Source organism: Lycium ferocissimum, chromosome 8, assembly GCF_029784015.1.
Source record: "Lycium ferocissimum isolate CSIRO_LF1 chromosome 8, AGI_CSIRO_Lferr_CH_V1, whole genome shotgun sequence".
Lineage (NCBI taxonomy): Eukaryota > Viridiplantae > Streptophyta > Magnoliopsida > Solanales > Solanaceae > Lycium > Lycium ferocissimum.
The window spans coordinates 23,022,605-23,031,712 of NC_081349.1; positions in this window are offsets into that span (position 1 = coordinate 23,022,605).

Here is a 9,108-nt window from a genome sequence, read left to right on the forward strand (position 1 = left end):
ACCAACTTTCAAGTGGATGATTAACATCCTCTCCCACATTTCTTCCCACACTTTTTCTTTTTCCTCTAGTTGCGACGATTGAACTACGTACGCGATTGAACTAGGTGCACGGTGTTGAACCGGTGTACTGTTGAACCAGTGTAGTAGTACTTCCGGAGAAGTTGAACCAACTTTCAAGTAGGTGATTAACTTTTTCTCCTCCCACATTTCTCCCCACACCCCTTCCACTTCCTCTACCACCTCTAGTACTCTCTCGGTTCTTTTTGTACTTTCGTGACTCTTGAAGAAGTTTCATGTGCCACATTTGGTGTTGTGTTAGTTGCGGATGGAACTTCAAGAAGAATTGTACTTTTCCTAGTACCTCGGTTCTTTTTGTACTTTCGAGCGGCTCTTGATGAAGTTTCATGTGCCACATTTGGAACTTCAAAGACAATTGCATTTTTCTTAGGTACGCCTCTCCCTCTCTTTTGCGTGGCTCAACTTCAACACTTGTTGTTTTCTAACATACAAACACACATATATTAGAAGACACAACCAATATTAGAAGACACAAAATAAAATAGTACATTACCTTTCTCGCCCATCCTTGTTGTTGAACTTGATGGAATTGATGAACCAGGATGATCATGTGCATCGGTTGAACTTGATGGGCCCGATGAACCAACATTTTTCAAAGTACATCCTCTTCGTTGTGACCCTTAACATGGCAGAGACCACATGTCATAGTCATACCAGTTTTAGGCAATTTCCCACACTTCTTTGTTTCATTTTGCTCTTTCCTTCTATTTTTTTTGGGCACCGCTTCGGCATTGGTTTCACTGTGGTGGTGCAACAAAGTAGGATGTCTATTATCAGGCCAAAAAGGCATATTATTTACAGGCTGAATGAAGTGAGAATATGTCATCAAATATCTCTCTTTTTTGTAGCAGCTATCAACATATTCAGTTGGGTCATATTGTTTAAAAACCATGGCAGATATGGCATGTGCACAGGGTATCCCCCTAAGCATCCATGATCTACAACTACATACCCTCTTTCTTAGACAAACAGAGTGTTGTTTGTCTCCATCCAACACTTCATATCCTGATTCTCCATTAAATTCCGATTGAGCAGTCCATTGCCTTGTCAATATTATCCTCCAATATCTTCATTCCCATTGGAGAAATGTCCCTATCCAAGTATTTGCAAATTGACTTAACCTAGCAATTCTAGTCATAACCTTTACTCTTATCTCCTCAAGCATGCTAATGATAGTTTTGTGCCTAGCCGCCAAAATCCAGGCATTAAAACTCTCACACATATTATTATCAATCGAATCACACTTCACATCGGTGTTAAAAAACATCTTGCACCAATACTCTTTGTCATAGTAGAGTAGATCATCAACTATTCCATTGCCAAGTTTTCCCAGTAACTTCAAATTTGCATTAAATTCTGCCTCATAAGTGCTTTTAGCACACTTCCAAAATACTTGCTTCCTTTGAAGCCCTCTCCATTCCTTTGACCAGTTAGCAAGAATGTGCCTAGCACACCTTCTTTCTTCACATTTCGGTAACAGTTCCTAGTTCCGATTCAAGTCCCTACAACAGTTGGCATCAAAGAGTGAAAAAACAGAAACAATAAAGAATAAAGAAACAGTAAGTATGAAAATAACTAGAAGGTATGATAAGAACATACCTTTTGCATGTCTGAAATAATAGTGTAGCCTGTGCCATCTCCTAATCCCAAGTCCTCCTTCAGCAAAGTCAAGAACCAAGTCCAAGTATTTTTGTTCTCATATTCCACTACTGCCCAAGCAAAGTGGAAGCATTTGGTTATTCCCATCCCTAGCCACAGCACATAGTAATTGCCCCCTACTAATTCCTTTAAGGAAACAACCATCTAATCCTATGCATTTCCTAACAGCCATGAATGCCTTCTTGAGTGCATCAAAACAGATGTAAAAAAGCTTCAAAAAGCTGGCCGACCAAGATCATTAGCATCACCAAGTTTAACAACACAACTACTTCCGTGGTTTGTCCTCAACAACTCATCCTTATAATCAAGAATTCTCCCAAACTCAAGAACATGATCTCCCATTATCTCCTTCAGCACCTTAGCTCTTGCTCTCCTAGCTGTGGTCTTACCAACATGGACTTTAAACTTCTTCCTAACTATCTCTTGCAACTTAAACACTCTAATGTTTGGTTGTTCAATTATTCTCTTTTTTAAGGCATGAGCCAAGAATTTAGCATTGCACAAGTAATTTTACGGAGGATTTTTCACACTTATGAACCGGAATGTAAGTCCTAATAATAAAATTATTACTTACTTTGTCAAGGCTAGCAAACAAAAGCCACTTGCAACCTTTCTTGCAACACCTCACCCTTACTCTATTAGGCTCATTAACATACTTCTCAATCTGAACTCTCCTCTGGATTGCATACCTAGTGACTGCATCTCTAAACTCCTTCACACTCACAAAAGTCATTCCCAACTGCCACACAATTTTTTTACAAGTTGGATCAAATCTCACACCCTTTGTACCAGATTTTTTTCTTTTAGATTTTGACGCTTTTACCCTCCTATTGCCCCTCCTCAAACCAATATTCATCATCATCGTTTCATAGGCCCCAGATCGAACTTGGGTAATATGGTTCATCACCCCCTAGTCCGCCTTCTAAATTATTTTTACCTACTTCGCGGTCTCATCAAATCCCAAATACTGGTCACCACCACATGGTACTTCTTCTGTCTTTTGGAATTCTTTCCTCTCTATTCCTCCTTGTCGCTTTTCTTCTCTCATTCTTAAGCTCTATGTACTCCTCATGTACATCACCGAAATAATCATCCTCTCCGGTCAAGTCACCATTTTCGTAACTGACTTTCATCGGTTGATTCATCGCATCCCTTTACCGAAAGTTCCGTTTTCAGAATCTGATGGAGCAGCAACTAGATCTATTGGATCTTGAGTGTTTGGAAGTACTACTTCTAATGGAGGAGTAGTATTTGGGGCAGTATCTAGGGCATTTTTTGAGGCAATATTTAGGGTTGAAGCTGGGGCATTTAAAGATACCTCACCAACTTCAATGTTTTGACTAGCACTTCCTTTAATGGTCCCTACCCCTTTATAAAGAGAAGAATCAGATTCCCCCTCATCCATGTGCACATATACTTCCAAAATCTGCCCACTTTGCAAAGTCCTACCAAATCTTGAAAGAACCCTATCATTGTCAATATTTCCTAAAATGCCACCGTTAGGTGGCCTAATACTAAAGTTGCAACATGAGTTGTACCCTAGATCCGTAATATAACCCTTGACTCAAAATAAGAAAGCGTATCAACATCAACATTAGTAAATTCACTCATTACCCCACCCACATATCTTGCTTCATCCTCATCATCTTCATACACTAAGTCCCCACCATGATACAGTCTTACAGTGATAAATGTAAACCCACTCATACCTAAATGCAAACAAACACAAATAACAAAAAAAAAATCATCATAATTCTCAACAAACTAAGTAATCGACAAAAATGAGAAAAACTCACTAAAGCAAAAAAGCAGTGTAGACATGCAAATCAAGTGGAAATTCTAACATTTTACCAGCAATTCAAGAAAAATACTACTTTATTCGATTCATCAAAATCGCAAACATAAAAACCCCTAAAACCCTAGACTAACACAAACCCAATTAAATGTAGTAAAGTACTAACCTTTGGTCGAAATGTAAGCTTAACCTTCCAACTGACCGTGAATCAACAAGTTGTACCACCAAAGAGATCAAAAAACAAAAAAAAACCCTAGACTATACTTTTTTTGAACCGAAAGGAGGTAGAACGTTTGATTGAAGAACTTAATAGTCTACACTACATACTTCTTTTCACTCTATTAATGATGACTAGGAGAATTAAGAGGAATTAAGGATTTAGGGAAATTTTGTTGAAGAATCGAAGAGGTTGGCTGATTTTTGGGTTATGCTCTTTTGGTCAAACGAGCAATGTATTAAAATTAAAAGGAAAAATGAATTGTCTTGGGGCCCACAGCGCGTGTGTAACACAGATTGTAATATAACTGGGACACTAGTCCAGGTCAGCACAAAAGGTGCAAATAATTACGGGAAAATATAGTTTAGGGGATAATAGGACCCCTTGAAAGGAAAGGTGTGCCCTAGCAAATTTGATACAAGTTGGGGGGGTAAAGGCTTTATCTTATCCTTATCAAAACTTGTTTGGTTAAGTCTTCTTGAAAGGCTGTATCAAAAAATTGTTTCAGAAAAAACTTTATCGGAAGGAGAACAATTACAATTATTCAAACACGTTTTAATGCACAAGCTTTTCATTAACATATTTTTAACATAAATTTTGATGATTTGCGACAAAGTTCTTGTGTAAGTGATAAAATATTGGTCTCAATTGCATAAAATCTGACACACAAGTTTTTCCTTAAAATTAAGTAATTCTTGTACATAATTCTTTTAAAATGAGCTCAGAGTAATTTCACTTATTATTACTGCACTTCACCCATCATAATAATTAAGTTATACGATGATCATTTGTCCCTAAGTAATTAAAATTTAAAGGGCCAAAATTACCCCTGAACTTTGAAAAATAGTTCATCCATACCCTTCGTTATACTTTAGGTACAATTTACCCTTACGGTTATACTATGGGGTCAATTATACCATACGTGTAACTATTACCACATTAGCATCATCCTAGCCCTTCAAAATTATTTTACCCTCAAATAATTTTTTACCCACTAATACGAAATTATTTTTTTTTCAGCCCAAACTAATACGAAATTATTATTTTTTTTTTGCTGGAAAAATTATCCATATTATTTTTGCTGAAATTTTTTTTTTTTGGGTCGGATTGAGTTATTTTAGTGGGTAAAAAAATTATTTGAGGGTAAAATAATTTTGAAGAATCAGATGATGCGCGCGTGGCAATAGTTACACGGCAGATAATTGATCCCATAATATATAGCTTATAATTGGCCCTAAAGTATAACGAAGGGTATGAATGAACTATTTTTCAAAGTTCAAGGGTAATTTTGGCCCTTTTCCGTAAAATTTAACCATTTTGTTCACAAAATTTTATTTACTCTAACAGTAAAGTTACAAAACTTTGTGCACCATAATAAATTGGGGAAATAACATCAATGCCCACTACATATAAAATAATTACCCTTACTTTCATACCCCTAAAACTATTTATCCTTTCTACCCATTGTAGCTTTTGTAGGTAATTGTCTTTTTTTTTTTTTTTTTAATTTCTATACTTCTTCTTTTTTCATTTTTTTTTCTTTTCCTTTTTTTTGTTCATTTATTTCTTTCCCAAATCATACTATTTTTATTTTCTTTTTCACCATAATTTGATTTCATATTTAATTCTAGCTCCTCTATTTTTATTTTTTTCCTCTATTTTTTTAGTTTCTTGTTCCTTTTAATTTCATATATTTCTTTTTTTTTATCTTCATAATCTAATTTCATTCACCTTTTTTGGTAGTTTTATTTATTCTTCTTTTTTTATTTCTGGTGATTTTTATTTATTTTTTTCTATTTTTTTTTTTAATTCCATTTTTTCAAATTATTTTTTTTCTTCAGTTCCTTTTTTTTCATAATCTAATTCTACCTTTTGGCTTCCTTTTTTTTTTTTTTTTTAATATCAATAAAAAGGATGACTGATATATTATTTTTTTTATTTTTTTCTATATCTCAAAAAACAACGTATTTTAGCATATAGTATACCAAATCAGTAGCACTTGAAGTATACAAATGTAGTATATTATGATACCCATGTGTCATATACCATATACTAACATGGTATCATTGGGGTCTGTCATTTCATTCCTTTAAGAAAAACACTCAGTCCTCTATGATACCCATATGGTATATATTATATACAGATAAGGTATCATAGAACGTTGGATCATTCCTTCAAAAAATATTACTCAGTCTTCAGTGATACTCACATGGTATATCATATACTGACATAGTATCATACGACAGTGATAGTCCATTCCTTCAAGAAAACATTGAGTTCTCTATGATACCAACCTGGTATATCATATACTAACAAGGTATTGTAGATAGCAGATTCATTCCAACACTACTCAATCCTCTATGATGCCCAGACGGTATATTCATATACTGCCTGGGTATCATAGAGGACTGGTTCATTTCTTCAAAAAAAAAAAAACACTCTTCGGTCCTCTATGATACCCACACAGTATATTCATATACTTCTAGGGTATCATAGAGGATTAGTCCATTTCTTTGGAAAAAACCACTCCTCGGTCCTCTATGATACCTACATGGTATATTCATATACTGCTAGGGTATCATAGAGGACTGGTTCATTTCTTCGAAAAAAAACCCACTCCTCGTTACTCTATGATACCCACAAGGTATATTCATATACTGCCAGGGTATCATAGAGGACTGATTCATTTCTTCGGAAAAAAACACTCTTCAGTCCTCTGTGATACCCACATGGTATATTCATATAGTGTCATGGTATCATAGAGGACTGGTTCATTTCTTTTTAAAAAAAAAACACTCGTCATTCCTCTATGACACCCACGCGGTATATTCGTATACTGGCAGGGTATCATAGGAGATTGGTTTATATATTCGAAAAAACCACTCATCGATCCTCTATGATACCCACACGGTATATTCATATACTGCCAGGATATCATAGAGGACTGGTTCATTTCTTCGAAAAAACACTCATCGGTCCTTTATGATACCTGCACGATATATTCATATACTGTCAGGGTATCATAGAGGGCTAGTTCATTTCTTTGGAAAAAACACTCTTCTGTCCTCTATGATACCCACGCGGTATATTCATATGCTGTCAGGGTATCATAGAGAACTGGTTTATTTATTCGGGGAAAAAAAACTTCTCGATCATCTATGATACCCACATTACCCAAAAAAATTAAAATATTTCAGATCCATTAAGTTTAAGCCCAAAAAAAACCCAATTGTAATAAGCTCTCTTTTGCTTTTGTATCCCTAATTTTCCACTTCAGTTGAGAAAATCAAATATCCTTAACAAAGAAAGGTGACTAGGATGTGTCTTTAGGATTAATGTATGTCCTTTATGTTTTTTCTTAATTATTCTTACTGTATATATATAACACCTAGTAATCCGATATTATGGTTATGGTTATGGTTTTCTGTTCTTGTGTATCCTGTTTGTTTGATTTTGATTTTAATTTGTTAGTTTTATGCTTTATTGCTTTTGAGAATATGAATTAGTATAAATGGAATCACTTCTAATATCATATCAAAAAAACCTAATTGAAAAAATCGAAACCGAACCAAACTTCAAAAAACCGAAACTGAAAGAACCGAACCAAACTAGTTTGGTTCGGTGTTCGGTATCCACCTTTAAAAAATCGAAATCAAAATAGCCAAACCGAAGTTTGATAAAATCGAACCGAAGAACCGAACGCCCACCCCTACTTCAAACAAACCGCTAGCATCATTACATAACAAAATTCTCACACTTTCTTGTTTTTTCTTGGGCACACCGCCACAATCGAATTTGTTTTTTAATTTGATTTCCTCTCTCATAAAGATTCAATCTTTTGCCAAAAAGGATCTTTTCCCCCGCTCTAACTTTATAAAAATCCAATCTTTTCCCAAAAGGGGTCCTTTTCTACAAGTTGAAGACTCTTTTTTCACCCCTCTAACCCAAGCTTTTCACAATCTTTTCCCAAAAGGTTTTTTTTTTTTTTTTTAACCAAGTTCAAGACTCATTTTCCCCCTCTAACTCTATAAAAATCCACGCTTTCACAATCTTTTTCCAAAAAGGGGCCTCTTTTATAAGTTCAAAGGGGTCAAAATACATAAATCATTAACCGAATTTGGGCAACATCTAAAATACAATTTCATTAAAAAAAAATATATATATATAAAATCAAAAAATACCTGCTTGTTCAGAGTTAATTGTTGTTCTCCGGTATTTGTCTCTACAACATTCTTCCCTTTGCTACTAGAAGCAACATCGGATGTTTTCTCCTCTTTGTGGCAGTATCAGAATCATTTTTTTTCTCCAAATTAACAGTTGAAGGATTTCTGATTCTGACAGGATCATGGATTTTCTTAGATCTCCTTTCAGCAACCAATTTCTCAGCAGAAGCTGCATCAACATCATGTTGTTCTTTGAGAAATACCCAAATCAAAAGAAGGAGAATCTAAATTTTGAAAAGTATGGGGGTATACCTCTCGTAACCCTACTAGATATGCTTTCATCCGCCATTAATTGATGTTTTTCAGTACTCAAATTGGGAAACCCTGAGCATTGAAAGTTAAAAGGCTTGAAAAAAGTTAAAAATATTGAATTAAAGTGACCAAAACACACAAAATAATGAAAGCTTACACAAATACGTCACCACCCACAAATCTAGGCACAATGAATTGTGGTGGAATCGTGCTTGATGGTAATGGAAAGATTCTAAGTGGAATCGTGCTTGATGGTAATGGAAAGATTCTAAGGAGAAAAAAACGGCTAAAATTTATGAAAAGGGAGAGAGAAACGTAATGTATATTACGTGAGTTTCAAAATGGGGATTTGGGATAGTGGTTACCGTAATTTACGGTGTATTTGAGAACTGATAAATGTAAGTTCTTTGTTGTATCCATGATAGGTAATTTAGAAAAGTAATTAGCTATTATTATTAATTAAAATAAAGGGTAGTTATTAACATTAAATAGATACTCAAAGTAGCTATAACAAGTAAATTTTCCATTATTCAAACACATTTTATTGCACGAGTTTTTTTTAAAAAAAAATTGTCCAAACATAGTATTAACATCTTTTTAATGCTTTATGACGAAGTTGTGGCTCTAATGCATAATTCTTATCTAAATGAACTCGGACTAATTTCACCTATGGGCTGCGATCACTACATTTTTTCCATTATAATAACAAGTAAAATTATTATTTATCACATTCAAAGTGTTTGAACTTTATTCATCATATCAGTAAAATTAGTAAAATTTATGCAGTACGGTCACAAGATTTTATCCTCTGTAACAATAAAGTAACAAAAATTTACCTACCATAAGAAAATTTGCACAAATAATAAAGATCATGTCGCACTGTT